The 14,871-nt window shown below is 39.5% G+C and overlaps 1 protein-coding gene across 20 annotated transcripts in view; it reads right to left on the bottom strand.

Moving 5' to 3' along the window:
• ptprda (protein tyrosine phosphatase receptor type Da) overlaps positions 1-14,871 on the bottom strand; it is a 414,186-nt gene that overhangs the window by 202,431 nt on the left and 196,884 nt on the right. For all 20 annotated transcript variants that reach the window (XM_087837434.1, XM_087837442.1, XM_087837449.1 and 17 more), the window contains exon 8: positions 6,519-6,566. The gene's annotated coding sequence lies outside the window, so the exon portion shown is untranslated. The remainder of the gene's footprint in view (positions 1-6,518; positions 6,567-14,871) is intronic.

Below are 14,871 nucleotides of genomic sequence, written 5' to 3'. Positions count from 1 at the left end.
TGAATTTGATAAGATTTCCTTTAGAGACATTGTTAGGCTAATGTGAATTTGGAGGCACGACTAGAGCCTACAGCTGGCTTAACTTTGATGAGGTGTTAATATCTAATATCAAAAAGCAGATAAAAACCCTTATTAGCCCCAGTGGTCTTGCTAGAGTGGGAACTTATTACACAGAGTAGATGAGATCAAAGCAGATGAAGTAATAAGACTGCCGGGAGCTTTGTTACATGTCCTTAAGCTTTCCGACGGGGTCAACTTAATTTTGTGACTTAAATGCTGAGGGTTTACGAATGCAGACAAGCCGACATTGTTTGAGAAATCTAATTCAGACTCTCGTATTTCATAGACTGCAACATCTGGGGGATTACAGTGTCTCGAGCCAGAGGCAGTTTGATAATCGGTTGTCATTTTAGGAGTTGTATGCCCTTCGCAGCTTCGGCGGTTTCTAAAGGTCTTTGGTTCAATCAAATATTTGTGAGATTAGTTGGGCTGCACTCCTTTCAAGAACTATTTCCATGTGGGATGGGTTTTAATGTTTGCCTTTGGGCTTTTGTAGTAGAACACTCTGAAAATATGCCGGACGAGTGATAATTTTGGACTCTGAAAGTTATTTTGAGAGAAAAATGTGGCCATGTTTTAATAGCCAGCGAGGAATAACATACACTATGAACTCAAACCAGCTTGAAACGTGATCGTAACATAAACAGACGCGGACAGGGACCACTGGGGCTGCGTTTGAAGTGCAGCAGATGTGGTAAATTTCTTTTAATATGTATCGTTATTGATTTCTTGTAATCTTACAGCCCCCTAATCACTGGACGATTGTACAGTAGATCCACTATTACACACAGCAGGCTGAAGACATGTAAGTAATAGACTTCCTCGATCTCACAAGAAAGCACCAAGTAAGCACACTGTTTGTATGCCAGCAATCAATGCTGTGGACTTAGAGGAATGAGCTTTTGACTGAGTGACTGAGGGATGGCATCAATACCAAACATTCACCCTAAACAAGTCGGAAAACACCTTCGGTTCCTGCACCGTGTCCCATTGATTTCTATTCAGCTCAACGCAGATTCTGCAGCATTTAGACATTTAATTCCCTCTCAAGCAAAGTCATTACACAGTCGAGCATTTAATTAAGCAATCACAGTGGTGCAATCTGAATGATTCAGTGTCTAAATGAGGGCCAAGTTGGCATTATTGTGCCTTTGCGGTTCCTAACAAAGCCGCTTGTAAAACGTCCAGATTTACGGAAATATTTCACGTCTCCGAACGCATCCCCTCCTTTCACATATGAGTCGCACATCTTCTCAGCATGTCAAAAGTTCACAAACAAACAAAACAGTCCACTTCTCTCACACTCGAAAATCCACACAGTTACGTTCTTAATTAAGTGTGTTAAAGGGTTTTTTGAGATGGAAGGAGCCAGGTATTCACGGCTGACCTATTTCCACTGCAGAAGAAACATAATTTTAGGGGCATGGGCACAGATGTGTCTGAGGATGTGCTGGGGAGGTGTTCTCTCCTTTCCACGCCTCTGTGAACAGGGCGACAGTTTATTATGTCTGGATATAGCCTGTGCGTGTGCTTGGTTCGCCTTTTCCCAAATGAGCTCAGCTGTAGTGACATTGAAATTCACAAAATGTTCAAAGCTGGTCAGTCAGTGCAGCTTGTGGTGGCTTTCATAATGAAATTTGGACAATGCCAATAAGGGGATTTATCTGAACCCCATTGTTTTTATTTATTTGCAAATCGAGTAAATCTAATTTTCTGTCGAGTCATTTTTTTCACAAGTAATTATCCTGGAAATTAGTCCTGTGATGCAAAATGGAAAAATTTATGCCCTGAAGTTTGGAGGATAAAGAAATGTGTATGAATTATAATACCCTTATAAATATACATCTCCAGTAAATAAGGGAATTACATTAATTGAAAGTTTGTCTTTGTTGCTTTAATGCCACTTGCCCAACCAGTTAAAAGTTAAGAAAAAACAAGTACCAACAATGGAAAAGTAGGAAAGAAAATGACTATTTCTATTCCCACTGCTCAAGAAACACACAGAGCTCTGAAGCTGGCAGATTCCTCAGCTACAAAGAATTCATTCTGATGGCTCAGCATGCACGCAGGCATTTCTCACTGCTTGAGAAAAATCACATGCATAATTTCCTCTAAGTCATGTACGGAATGAAACAAATTACTGTTCTAAGATTTCGTGCATGACATTTGACGGCTATTATATACAAATAATAAAAAATAAATTAAGATGTTAGAAACTGGAGACCATTCCAGCATCTAGCCCTGAACCAGCAACCTACTGCTCCTGTTTCCCATATGTTATTTCAACGAGTCTGTCCTGATCTAAAAGGCGAAAATCATAGCTTGTTTTTTAAAAGGAAAACAACACACGATTTAGTAACACTTATATCTGATATCTGTGCTTCTCTCCACCTCCACTGTTCTGTGTGTAATCACCTGCGGAGGTGGGGTTACATGGGAAATGGGTTAAATGGGGGTTAAAGACAAAAGGAAGAGATTAAGACTCAAAAAGAATCAAAGGATTCAAAAATGTGGGCATTAGTTAATTTCATAAATTTGACATAAATTGACAGTTATATTAGTTTGCCTCTTTTTTATGTACATTTCCACTGATTATCCTGTTTGTTTGGTTCCCAACTGAACTGATTCATTTTTAAATTCATTTATATATATATATATATATATATATATATATATATATATATATATATCAGGGCTCTAGACTAACTGTTTGACATGGGCGCACCGGTACACCTAACTTTAAAAATCTAGGCGTTCCGGCACAAAAGTTAGGCGCACTCAAATTTTTCAACCGCATCGCTTGACACCGCAGTTTTACATGTGCCCTTTCATTGGGGGGGAAGTCCATACAGATAATATTCATTTCTAAATTATTAACTAACAAACTTGTGCTTAAAGTGCTTTGTCAATATTGTAGAAAATGTTAAACTTAATCATCATCTTGGCCTCCTCTGACGACCTGTTTGCTGCTGTCTGTTCCTGAAAGGCAGTGGGGAGAGGGGACACTTGGGCAGTGCATTTATTGCAGCATATAATGTGTTTCCTGGACACACTGCTGCTTTTTCAGCATTCAAAGATTGATGGCACCGTGTCAGAGCACTGGCTATGAATTTCAGACGGATCAGGCCTTAACTTAACAAAAAAGTTATCAATGGTTCTTTTCATCTTTTCTTATTACCCACAGCTGCATCCACTTCTCTCAGGCCTAGGCTGCTCACTAGGGCTGGGTATCATCACTGATTTCTATAATCCATTCGATTCAGGTTCTCAAAGTCCTGATTTGATTCAATTTAGCCTCAGACAGTCAGAAATATTATAATTCTGATCATTTATCAGTACTGATACACATGAGAATTCATCAGAATTGTGAATATCACAGCAGATGCCTTTGTGTGAAAATAACTGAGAATAAAAAACAGAAAAACATTTTCCTGAGATTTTCCTGGTCTGGCTTTTTATAGCAGATAACCTTAAAAATATTCTGCAATTTTGCATAATTTTAAGAAGTTTAAATTTCTTCAGTATTGAACAGCAGAAATTAGGCTTTCTTGTCCGAGGTCATTTAAGTGAAAAAGAAAGCGCTGTAAGCAACGGTAGACTGGTGGGTAATAAGCGAATGAATAATGCAGAAAACAGAGATTTGAGACGGGAAACTGTTCCTGAAGTACACAGAGAGAGAGAGCTGTGCAGGAAGTGTGATTTTTATCGTGGTGGAAGCAAAACAGCAAAAGTCAGAGGGAATTCAGGATGACATTGATCAAATGTGAAGCGTAGTTTGCTCCTTCTTTTGCTGCTGGCTCGGCGAAGTTTGGTTGGAGAGAAACAAAACCTGCAGCTCAGAATCTAGCGCAAAAAAGACTTGAACACAGCGGACCCGACGCATCAGAATCGCTAAGCTCCAACAGCATGTCCGTGTTCGGGCCGTCGGGTGAGAAAGCCGAGAAAGACAAAGCTGATTCTGATGCGTCGGGTCCGCTCTGTGTTTACGTCTTTGTGTGGAATCCGTTAATGAATTGATATCGCTTTATTCAAGCTACTCACCTCTCTCTTCCACCTGCACTTTCAACTGGACCACAGCCAATCAGAGAGGTCCCGCCCCTGACTATCTCTGATTGGTTTAGTCCACGATAAGGGCATAATGTGTGTCTGTTGTTGACCACACGGAGAGTTGCAGAGATTTTTCTTGTTACCCGAACAGTTGGTTGCACAGGTGCGACCAAATATTTATTTTTAGTTGCACCACTGAAATATTTGGTCGCATTTGTCGCTCTAGAGCCCTGTATGTATATATATATATATATATATATATATATATATATATATACACATATATATATATATTTATATATATATTTATATATTATATATATATATATATATATATATATATATATATATATATATATATATATATATATATATATTATATATTATATATTATATATATATATATATATATATAAAATTGTCTGTCTCTCCCTTTAAGTTGAACTTTGACATTCTAAACTCAGACTACAGATGTTAATCAAAGTCAAAACTTAATCCAGGCCTGATAAGATGCTCTATTTAACAGCCTCCTTTTAGCAGGGGGCTCGATCAGGTGAAATGAAGAGGAACTGATTGCTTGTGGTGATTGTGCTGATTACATTTTAAATTTAAAACTTTCCTCCTCGTACATGGTCCTGAACACTTTTCCAGACAATGACATGGCAGACTTAGTAAATGCCAAGGTCCCTGCAATCTCATAGACTGACAGTGAAAAACAACACTTCTATTTCATCTACAGATGTCTTTATATTATTACATTATGAGTGTAAGTATATGTGTTTCTAAAACATTAGTTATGTGCAAATACCCACTTTTCTACTTGTCCAAATCCTAACCTCTACCATTGGTAAAATGTATAAAATAAGGCCGAATTATTCCCAAAAGATGAAAATGCTGCTATATTTTCCCAGGGAAAAGCATTTTCCGCAGTATTCTGTTGACGTTTTGCCACAGCAGCAGTAATCATGAGCATGTTTTCAAAGTTTGATAAAACAATCATGTTTTGTAGGAAGGAGAGTTCAGCCGTGCTGACCTTCCTTTCTTCTGACTGCGCCCTGAATTCACAATGATTGAGATCCGTGTTGCAATTCCCCCCCTGGTTAAAACATTATGGATGTTTGTATTACAAGTGTCACATAAATGACATTTAAAAATGTACAGCGCGTGTTGTGGGAAGCGGGTAGAGGCGAGGTTATTCTTTGCCAAGTGCTGAAGTACATAAATGAGTTAATAAAATTACAATTTCAAAATGAGAACAATTAGAAGATGAAATAGTGTAACGGATTACAAGCTACATCTAATAGTGCTCGGTGTAGGCACAGCAGGCATTAACAGCAATCACCAGTTGTAAGCATGATCACAAGCTTTACCATCAAACCTCTGACAGTGACAAATCATTTTACACAATCTTATAATGTTTTCAGAACTTTTGCATCCTGGTAGGTTTAATGTCATGGCAACAGTATCAGTTCCATTCCATGAAAATCAACCAATCATTTTGCATCTTTTGCAAGTCATACTCCAAAAATCTATGTGCTGGCTTGACATCACACATTACAGAGCTGATGGCAAACTTACATGTGACCTTTCTGCACAGCTGTGAAAAGTTTACTGTGATTTCCAAACACTTGGAGAAAGCACGGGGAAACACTGAATTGACTGTATGTATTAGTTTATGTCTCATAAAACAAAGCAGCTCAGGACTTTACGCGTCATGCATAAAAAGCCTTAGCCACATTGTTGGAGGGGGAAAAAATACAATTCAATAAAGTCAAGATCTTGATGTCAAATAAATGAATAACTGGGATAAACTATTGCTTCATATTATGCATCACATTAGCATTCGATTTTGTCTACCTGAGCCTGCTCGTGTAGTTAGAGCATGTAAATGCCAAGATTAAACACAGGGGTTACAAAATACTGGATTTTAAATTGGTTATCTAAAGTCTCTTATAAGTACAAAACATCAAGAGCGCTGGCAGACACTTTTGCTTGGGTAAATGACAAGCTGAAGGTTACAGCAACTGCTAATCTACAACATTAGCTCCATGAGCAACTTGACGAGAGGCCAAGATCGGCATTTTTTCACCGTCTGCTGTCTGTTAAGTGTTCTTTTCAAGTCAGTGAAGAACCTCTGTGTATTTTACAGAGTGTATCTCTAAGTATAAATATATTACATAGAAAAATTCTTAAATGAATACACATAATATAGTCTATCGCATATATGGCAGGAAATCAGTCGTATCAGTGAAAAATATATTTCATATTTATTCAAAATCTTAACTCACCTGTCCCCATCTCCATTAACATACATACACAAACACATGCATGAGTGACGATAATCAGTCCAAAACCTGATAACGTTAAAGATAAACCCCAAAGAGAAGAGTAAAATCCTTAGAGGGGCCTACCTTGAGGTCGAAGGTGTGAAAGTCATGGAGCATTCTCTCTCCCGAGACCTGTGACAGAGCAGGGGGGTGGGGTGGGGGGGAGACGTCAGTCATGATTACGGCTCAGTGCAATTACAGGGCAACTCCCCTGACAGTGATTGATCAATGAGGAACTCCTTTAATGAAGACAAGGACTCAGGGGCTTCCAGGAGCAAATTGGCAAAAGTAAGAAGTGGGAATAGTGTCCCAGATTGCCGAGCCTCTAAGAGGATCATCCCGTCTGCAGCAGCAGTTCTTTGGTAGTGGCAGAAGTACAGTATTCACAGGTACATGCCTGACTTTAGCCAGCTGAAAGTAAATTAACTGCATTAATATTTAAAGTTAGATTATGATTGATTCTTGTCGACAACTTCTGTTGTGTAAGAATTTGTGCTGACACTAAGATAGCACAATTTTTGCAGTGTAGTGTTTAAACACTAGCTGGACTATGGAGTACTATGTAGATATTTTGTGATATAGTGCAACGTCTAGGTTTGAAGGATGGTAGTACTACGAGCTTGGAAATGTAACGATGTACTATAAAGAAGTCTGCTGTTAACATGCAAAGATGCATCTTTGAGAAATCCTCTCTGTGTTGTCTTTGAATGAAAATGCACATAAAGCTTTTGGGTATATATGTTTAAATGGGCACTTAAATGAAATGAAAATGTTTACCCTTACTGCTAACTCTGAGAGGTGTCCAGAGTTCGCTGATTCTATTCTAAGTTCCTTTACGAACTGCTAAGTTGAGTGGAGTGGCGCTGCAGTGGGTATATTATGATGTTGGCTCGCTTTAACTTTAAACAAAGAATGTGCGACAAGAACTGAACCGTAGTCTAAAATAGCGCAGACAAAACCCTTTCCAAGTGTTCCTATATAAATGTGCGTGTAGTCATATTTAAAGCAGACTTTAATTAGCATAACATGGTTTTAATTTTCAGCCCTGACAAATGGAGCGATCCAATTATTGTGGTATTTGTCATCATCATCATCATGTGTGCCACATTTAACACACACACATAAGTTATCTGAGAGGATAAAACTGTAATAGCCACGTGTGGTCATGGTGAAGATTCACAGGGAGATGCTGACATGGGCTAGAGCAGGGGAGGGAAATTAATTTTCCCAAGGGGCCACATGGGAAACTGGGAATGTTGTGGGGGGCCGCACTAAAAAGCTTGTAAAGACATGGGAAGATTATTTGCCCACCTCTGGCCCAAAGGAAACCTGACCCCAGATTTAACAGGGGGGTGGTTTAAAGTGCAAAACTAAAAGCTAAGAAAACGTCAGGATGGATACAACCTGACTTTAGAGATTAAGACTCGCAGTAGTATCTAGCCGCACCATATGTTACCTTCTAAATGAAAGTGGGCTTCAAGCCACAGTGCTTCTGGGTGAGTTTTCTTGGGACAGCTGAAACAAAATTGGAGCTTTGTGCTAAGTCACATCAGCTCTGTGGTCATGGTAGTAAAAAAAACAACTTTTTTTTTTTTAAAGAAAAGTACACCATCACACACCATAGGGTTGTGTTGCTGCATTAGGCACAGTGTGCTTGAATCTGCAAAGGACACAATAAAATCAAGGTATCCAGGCAGTTGCTGGTCATGATTTTTCCAATAGCATAATGAGATATAAGATAAAATGAATGAAAACAAGAATAAGTAGAAAACACTGGACCATTCTGAGTCTTGATCCTAATTCTATTGAATATCACTGAGTGATAGCTTCAAAAGAAGGTAAGCATGACATTAAACATATTTAGGGTGATCAACGAGGTAATCTTTCAGGTGTTTTTAAATTAACTAATATATTTTTTGTTTTGGTTTGATTTTGCATTTGGAAGGACTGGCTTGATGATATTTATTGGGCACATATCAGTAGTCCTGATGCACTTTAGTGCTTTTAACTCTGTTACACAAAACAGGCTGGACTCAAGGGCCACTTAAACATGACTGCCTCAGTTGGACTGTCAAGAACAGCCTCATTGTTAAAACACCAGAGAACAAGGAAATCAGGCCCTTGAGGCAAAAGCTTCGTATGCCACTGTGTTGAAATTCAGTTCTTGATTTAGACCTGCAACACTGTGCAGAAAAGTGGACTGCCTTGTAGTCTGACCTACCATAAGGGAGGACATATTTACTTTGTGTTCTATTCATGCCATGTACACAGGTGAGTAGGGCACTTGTCAAAACCAGACAGCCCTTCAAGCAAAACATCTGAATGACCCTTGAGGCACGTGCACAGATAATCAAAAGGACAGAGAAACATTAATATGGAGACACATATGTTGATACTGCCAAAGAGGAGAAGTTCATACTGGAAGTTTGGACCTGAGTGGTATTCAGACTGGGAATGTGGGACTGGAGACACTAATTAAGAAGATCCACTTGTGTGGTATTAATAGGTGCATCTGCACTTTACACAGTATTTTAGGAAAGCTCAAAGTGATCACACCTACACCTATCCTGAACTCTACAATTCAATTTTATTTAATGACACACATTATTTGTTACATGATAAAAAAAAGAGATAAATAATCCTGCATCAAAGCTGCTTTTCTGGTAGTTCCCGATACAGCCGATGACTCCAAGACCACACTGTGGTTTTTCTGTTCAGTTTTCTGTGATGATGCATATGCGCACACAAGAGGACTGAAAGAGATCTAGAATGAACACCAGAAGGCTGAAATTGAATAATTTAGAATTCAATTGTCTAAGAAGAGCTAAAGTTTAGCTACACAGGATCTATGGCAGAGAGGGAAAAATGTGTGTTTCCTGACTAAGTGCGGTTGGCATGTCGCTGCTGGAGGTTTAGGCTTTTGCTAGGCTAAATCTCTCACAAAAAGTGGATGCCAAGCGGGTAGTAGTTCGCATCGAAAATGCCAACTTGTCTGCAAACATTTGTCAAGTGGTAATAAAACTCGAATCACAGAAAACGTTCACTGTAGGGGTCACTAATCAGTCTCTAGGTCTGCATTAATTGGACTTAATAAACTTGCCTGCCTCAGCAACTGTCCTCATTGTCCAGGAACCACACGCCAACCGATCGAGAAACACACTTAAATGGGTCCTTGGGCTGGTATGACTGGGGTCTAATGCGATATCTTTTTTTTTTTTTGATGAAGCACAAACAACTGAGTTATTTAAAGTTGGCTGTGCAGCTGTAAGTTCATACTGTAACCATCTAAGGCTACGTCCACACGTATTTTTGAAAATGCAGATTTTTCTATGCGTTTGCACCTTTCGTCCACACGTAAACGGGGTTTTCGGTCACTGAAAACTGAGATGGACAGGGTGGATATTTTTGAAAACTCTGTTTTTGCATTTACATGTGGACGAGAAAAACAGAGAAAACGCAGCGTCAAAGGTGTGCGCCTTTTTTGACGTCAAACTGTGCGCCACGTTATTGTTTCGGTGAAATGAATGAATTAATACTGTTGCTGTTAATTGTACTCTCTGCAGTGTTTAAATGCTTACATACACACACACAGCTACTGTCCCTCCACACATACAACTCGGTTCTGCTTCTATGCCCCAGCTTTGTTTACTTTTTCCCACCGAGGCTTCTAGACTTCTGATTGGCCAACATTTCTGCACGGTTAGGAATATATCGCCACCTGTTGCTTTGGCATGTTCCTAGCAGCGTTTTCCTTCATTTCTGCCTTTACGTGTGGACGGGATTATTTTTTAAAACGAAAACGGAAAATCTCTGTTTTCAAAAATACCCGTGTACGTGTGGACGTAGCCTAAGACTATCTAAAGCAGTGGTCCTCAACCCCCGGTCCTTGAGTCGTTTGTTACCGGGCTGTGAAATTTATGATTTTCAGGGTTCGTTATTTTATTATCATTTTTCTCGTTAACTCGGTTTCCCTGGGTGTTTTCCCACGTGTTATGAATAAATCGTCTTTTTTTTGGTACTGGTACAGGTTTTATTTTGTTGTATTTATCCGCGACACCTTAAAGGCCAGTCCGTGAAAATTTTGTCGAACATAAACCGGTACGTGGCACAAAAAAGGTTTGGGACCGCTGATCTAAAGAACTGCCACCTAACTGTGCTATCAATGAACATTCAGAGTTTAGCATAGCAAAAGTATGAAGCTCAATCACATATGTAATGTATTTTGTCATCTAGTGCTGTTACCCCTCCCCATCCGGCAGCAAAAAACTATGAGTATATATACTATAACTATAAGTCGGGATAGCTTTAGTGTAACAGCTGCTTAGCTCGTAGCAGCTTTACTTTTGCTTTATACCATTTGTCTGAACAACAACAGCTGTATTTTCATTTTACCAGTGTGTGTTGCACTTTGGTTCCCATAGAAACTAAGTCCAGTCACCCATCGATAGCGAGGGTACAACAACTCTGTGAGTGTCTGTAGAGTGGATGCATTTTAATAGATCTGACTGTGTCAGCCGTCTCTGGACATAATTGCCAGTAATCAGTACTTAGGCAGCGTGTTATGCAACTTCAGGGCTGCCGTATATAGATCAGTTCTATCTCAGGTGACTTTTTAAAACTGCGAACATTTAGTGCCATAAAAAAGTGTAGGCAGGACTCCATCACACCAGACCACATACTGTGATCATCGACTCTAAACACACGATTTGTCTGGGGGTTTGCTGTGCACTGTATACACAGTGTACTGTATAATATAGTGTATCATACTCTAGGTGCTGGAAATACTGTGCCTGAAATCTGAAGACATCTACCTTTAAATACAAAGGATTACACCATTTGCTGTAAAAGGTTTGACACTTCTCACACACTTTATTTTGGTAAAGTCACAGAGACTTTGATAGAACAATCAAATTAGTTTGAAACATTCATGAATCTACGAGAAAGGTTGAAAGCTTATTTCTGAATGTGGATTCTTTCAAGTTTAAAGCTATGATGCTATCAGATAATTTAAAACATGACTGAGGCACAATTAGAACTTGAATAGCATAGATTAAAAGTATTGGGCTTTGACAGCGACAAATTAACTAAATGTGTCATGATCTCCTTCATGAACAAAAATTGCCCTTCCTAATTTACATTTTTGGTCAACAAGATTAAAACAAACTAGCTAGAGTCTGTTTTAAATCCACTGGTTCTCAATCTATAAAATGTGCTCCACTTAGCGTTTACAGATGATAATTAACTTAATTTATATTCTTATTTATTTTTAGCTTTTATTTTTGTCATTTAAAATATTGCTGTATAATTTAGACTAACTGGCTATTAGGTGAATGTAACAATTTTATTTTCACAGTTAAATGGGTCCTCAGGAGCTTCAAGAGCTAAAAAGGGCAATCATTTGCCCAGCGGACCTGCTTGCCTCAGCATTTAAAAGGGACACGTTTAAATGTCCAGCTTTCACCTGGGAATGGCCCACAAGGGGTACTCCTGAAGGGTGCTGGTGGGGCTGGGTCGATGCTGAGGTCCCAGAAAATTGCAAAGTCATCCATCACATTAATGAGTCATGTCACTTTATTTATTTAAAAAAAGAAGACTTTTTCCATCCCTTGGATGTTCCCCACTATCGTGATGCTGCACTTCATCAGTGCAGCATCACAGGGCGAGACTCAGGCTACAGTAGCGCAGGTAGTCAGCCAAGTTGAGCTGATTACAGCTAAATGTCGCTCACTTGTATTCGAAAAGCAGTAATCCAAGTTTGGCTGAGCTTTTGGGATGCATATGTGGATGTGGGGTAATTTGGACTTGAAATCAGCTCTGGTTATTAGCAGTTGGGCAGGCTTTGGGCCAAAGGCGGCCCATTCATCACACTCGCAGCACTGGTCTGCGCAACCAGTTGTGCCAGATTGAGATCATGCTCAGGCCAAGAAAAAGTTTGGTTTGTGTAGTAAATGTCAGTTGAATAATGTCAGAAATTTTAGGTTATGGGGTTATAGGGGAAAAATACATAATATTTAGACTTTGTTTAAATTCTATATAACAATAGTACCAGAGCAAAAATTACAGTCTGAATTAAAACCCTCCCCCAGAAGATTAGTTGGAGGTTAAAGTGGAGTAGAGAGTTGCAGCCGAAAACTGCACTGCTGTCAAGATATGAGCTACCAAAACCGACAAGTATCAGGTTATAGTACATCAGACAGTGGCTTCATGGTGTGGTAGTTAACACAGCTGCTTACAAGGGAAAGCTTCCTAGTTCAATTTCGCCCCTCAGGAGTTACAAGCTAATGTATTCTTAATGTCGATCCAGAGCCCAGATAAATGACGTCAGGAAGGGCATCTGGTGTAACAAACATGAGGATCCATCCACTGTGGCGTCCCCTTGGGAAATAAGGAGGTAGCTCAAAGTATCTGTGAGGTTACACAACATCAGACCGGACAACGCCGGTGAGTTTAGACAGCTTTGAAAGGGGTTGTTATTTAGCAAAAATGAAACAGCTCATGCAAGCACAACTTAACCTACTTCCTTCTTTGGACAGAAAAAAAGAAGAAAATATTGCCTGATATTCAAAAGTTTTTTTCCCCCTCGTCTAGTCTACATGTGCAAAGTTCCAGCTTTGCTTACAGATAGCCGGTATTTTGATATGATCAGCGTCATACAAGATCAACATGCTAGTTCATTTCATGGATACAGTAAGACAGGGATATTCAGCCTACATCTTTTATATTGATAAGGAGAAGATATGCCTGCTAGCCCACAAACCTCAAGTCTGCACGTGTCAGTTTGACGACATAATTAGCTTGTTTAGCTAATCACATTTTTGCAGCAATATGCTAGCAACCAAAGCAATCACAAGGAGGTTTTTGCAAACCGGTTTGAGAGAATACATTTTTCCCTAAAGGGTCACTAGGGAAAAATAGGGGGCACTGAATGGTCTCTGAGGTTTTAGCAATCATTTTCCCCAGAGACTGCTATCAGCTTTCAGCAACCTCTTGCAACCGGTTGGAGAGTGCTAATTTTTCCCTCACGACTCGTGGTTGCCAAATAGTCATGGGCTAACCTCTAAGCTTGTACGAGTGGGGGATTAATCGCTTGATCCTACACTGTCAGCATGCTTATCACTATGTCATGCGGTTTACATGTGAGCAAAATCTCAATTAAAGATTTTCTGACTCTGTCATACTGTGTTTTTCCTTTCATTTGCTCTGCTTTCCTTTCTACAATGTTGTTTTAATTACCAAACTCCATTGAATCAGTGAATTCATAGTCTAATTTACTGGTACAAACTACATGTTCATATTTGTAGTAACACGTAGTAGCTCTCAATAATCCAAATAATTGTGCATAGTAGCAGCTGGTGAAAGTAACGCATAGAGTTTGCATCCCACGGGTAGAACAGTGGGTTGTAAAGGTTAAGGCATTACCACCTGTGAGCAACGTACGCCTTGGCACACTGCTGCCAGAAAAAGTCAAATCCAAAAGTCTTGCAAACAAACTCTCTGTAAAGTTCCAGCTACAATCTAATGTTTATAATATCACTGGCTTCCTCCCATGCTCCGTTTGCCTCGTGAAAACTCTAACACAGACAGGGTAGGGAGATTTAAATAGCAGTGTGAGGATATTGGAACTATATGACATTTCTCTTTCCTAGGAAATCCAAATCTGTGATATTACCATTTCAGGGCTGAACGGATTTAAAGCACGATAGACTGATATATCTCGGGACAGGGTGAAATAGATGAATCTCAAGTTATTTACCCTTTTTAATTGGAAATGTCTGTCACAGGGCAGCAAGCTGAGTCTTATTCCAAACCATTACCTGTCTGCCTTGATTATTTCAAGCTATTTTAAAGAGAGTGAAGTGCTGAGTGTCAAAGGTAGCTATTGAATTTATTCCTGTTGGATTTTCTAGGCTTAAAAACACAAGTGCTGAGGAGTAGAAAAGCTCACAAAAGGTCAAGTTGTTAATCACATCACTACGTTTACTATTCACTGATTCACAGATGACGACTGACAAGATTTTGCTGACAGGAAATCCAAATAGTCTAATTTACTCTGAAGCTTAACTCTTTAGTTTTGACAACCCCTTGGAGTTTTTATTATTAATCCGTCACCAGTTGAGCATCAAACTTTTTTGTCCAACAATCTAGCAAGAAGTGCTATCCCTTAACAGGGGTGCGGGTTTGTTTTTTAATCGACTTAAACGAGCTGTGGTTTCCTTTGAGCAAGCCCGTGGGGCTTTGCTCATAATTGCTCCCCAGGGTCCTGTCAACAGTTTCTACCTGCTCTTGAGCTCTCATTCCAGGGCTGTCATCCTGGCTGTCTGGGCCCGTGAGTGACACTGTGGAATCACAGGATGAGCTCTGTCGAAGAATATCTCTGGCTCCAAAGGAGAACACCACTGGGACACTGCCAGCCCAGCTCATGATGTCACACTGTGAC

The sequence above is a fragment of the Neolamprologus brichardi genome, chromosome 3 (genome assembly GCF_056152115.1).
Source record: "Neolamprologus brichardi isolate AB-2024 chromosome 3, ASM5615211v1, whole genome shotgun sequence".
Classification (NCBI taxonomy): Eukaryota; Metazoa; Chordata; class Actinopteri; order Cichliformes; family Cichlidae; genus Neolamprologus; species Neolamprologus brichardi.
Note: the sequence above shows the minus strand (reverse complement) of the source record. Positions and strands in the feature narration are given on the sequence as shown.